Genomic DNA, 2,500 nt, shown 5'->3' with positions numbered 1-2,500 from the left:
GCTGATGCACACACACACACACACACACACACACACACACACACACACACACACACACACACACACACACACACACACACACACACACATACATATTTAAACAAACACATCTAGAGTGTGTGAATGGCCCACTCTTTGGATACTAATACTTTTCGGACAGCCAGTTCATCATTAATGATCTTACTGACATCTGAGGGGAACAGCAACGACATTCCATGACAACAATACGCGGGAAAGTACGTGGGCCTGGACCAGGAGCAGTAGCCTATACTTTAGCAATTATCTTTCATAGTTAGTTAGCCGCAGCTTTCGCTAATGACCTCATTATAGCAAAAGGATTACAGCCTGTCACCTGAGGCTACAATAATCCACATACACAGGCACACACACACACACACACACACACACACACACACACACACACACACACACACACACACACACACACACACACACACACACTGCCATACGTCTCTTCATGATGACAAGTGTAATATACTGTAAGACACCAACAACATTAACAATAGAACAAGAGCATGGTTGCATGCACACAACATAGCCCACAGGGTCCCATAATGCCTCCATGCTAATGTTTAAAGATTTGGCTCAAAGCACAGAATGCATTTATGCTAGCTTGTGCCGTGTGCGTTCATACAGACACACGCCCACGCCCACACATATCAGCATTTTTTTTCCTGTTCTCTGGGGCTCGTTTGTAACACACTACTGAAATTGACTGAAACACACACACACACACACACACACACACACACACACACACACACACACACACACACACACACACACACACACATTTTCTCTCACATACAGTACATATTGTATTCCAAATAGTCCTTCACATCACCGAATATTGCAATGGAACGAATGATATCTGAGAGAGAATGTCCATCTGCAATCTGTGCACATGTTGACAAGGGTGTGTGTGTTTGTGTGTGTGTGCACAAGATGGGCAAAGCAAAGGCCAGGTCTAGCTCCTTTCAAGTGTGTGTGTGTGTGTGTGTGTGTGTGTGTGTGAGAGAGAGAGTATGCTTCAGTTGAAAGAAGTGAGTTTCATCCAGAGCTGACCTTCTGCTTACACATTGGAGGAAGAAACATCTTCAGAGGGCTAGTGTGTGTGTGTGTGTGTTTACTAATAACATCGTGGGCCAAACAGGGCATCACACACACAATAAACTACGACAAGCATCACCCCCCCCCCCCCCCCACACACACACACAACACAAACCCCCCCACAAACACACACTCAAACGAGACTGCAAAACTGGGCGAATCAAGGCCTATCGCTCTTGCTGCTTGACCATGCCTCTGTGGGCCCTCCTCAGTGCTACAGTATAATTGTCTCCGGATATTTGACCTCTGACCTTTAGCATCTGACCTTTCACCTCTGGCCGAACAGTACATAACGATGCCTCAGGTAGCGTGGGATTCGACTTGATGTAACTGAGATTCTGATACGTTTTCAACCATGACGTGTGCGCAATTCCGGGTTGAAAACGTATCAGAATGTCAGAAATAATCACGTGTGCAGCGAGCTTAAGATGGCTGCGGGCGGCTACATCAAGTCGAATCCACCTGATGCCTCAGGTGGCGTCAAGGTGGAAGGTGGGATTAGCTTCGAAACGAGTCCGATAACCGATCACTAACATGTCGCTCAAAGCCCGTAACACCTGTGGCATGGTCGCACGTCTGCGTCCCGTCCCGTCCCGTCCCGTGCACGCCGCACGGCACACAGGTGAGCGCGTGAAGAGAATTCCGTCATTTTTTTTACGGCATGCTTGCCGTGTTTTGTGTCTCGAGAAATGTAAGACTGCGCGTCAGAGTGATGCGTTGACTGTGCGTGTTTGCAGTACAGCAAGCAGATTAACGTACTGTAGGCTATGCATCGCATTGCTAGCAATCAACCCATAAACTGGCCAGCACACAAATCAAGGCCACATTGCTCACATATGTGGGCTAACCAAGTGCTCAAACAACTCAAATTAGGTCATGGCCATAAGAGCTAAGCCATTTCAATTTCCAGCACTATCCAGTGTCATTTCAGAGTTTTAACCACAAAATGTGAATTTGGAAGCAAGCAGGCTACACAGTCATATGGTGATTCCTGAAATAGTACAGTTTCAATACAACACAATGTTGGCTTAAGTCACTCAACACAACATATGAGACGTATGGATGATTCTTGATCAAATTCTGAGAGTGTCCAAAATGGATGCTATTTTGTCACCCAAGGTTCCCTTTTGAGCAGGCAGTGCTTTTGTAGGCTACTAAATATGAATGCTTACACTGCTCTATTGCAAATAAAGGTTACTAGAAGCAAATCGTGCCTGACTCTGATATATGGACGGCCTAGTTGTTTTATATTACATCCAGGTCTCCAGGCTGCCTGTGAGACGTATCGCTGAATTAACTTCGAAACACTAGGCTACCAGAGGAGTCTACCGTGTGAAAAATGCTTTAATGTGTGATAGGTTAGCTGGTA

The 2,500-nt window shown here is 46.0% G+C and overlaps 1 protein-coding gene across 7 annotated transcripts in view; it reads right to left on the bottom strand.

Annotated features, from left to right (window-relative positions):
- celf2 (cugbp, Elav-like family member 2) overlaps window positions 1-2,500 on the bottom strand; it is a 217,480-nt gene that overhangs the window by 131,621 nt on the left and 83,359 nt on the right. The gene's annotated exons all lie outside the window — the stretch shown is intronic.

The sequence above is a fragment of the Sardina pilchardus genome, chromosome 17 (assembly GCF_963854185.1).
Source record: "Sardina pilchardus chromosome 17, fSarPil1.1, whole genome shotgun sequence".
NCBI lineage: Eukaryota > Metazoa > Chordata > Actinopteri > Clupeiformes > Clupeidae > Sardina > Sardina pilchardus.
The sequence above is the reverse complement of the archived record's forward strand: the minus strand, read 5'-3'. Positions and strand labels throughout refer to the sequence as shown.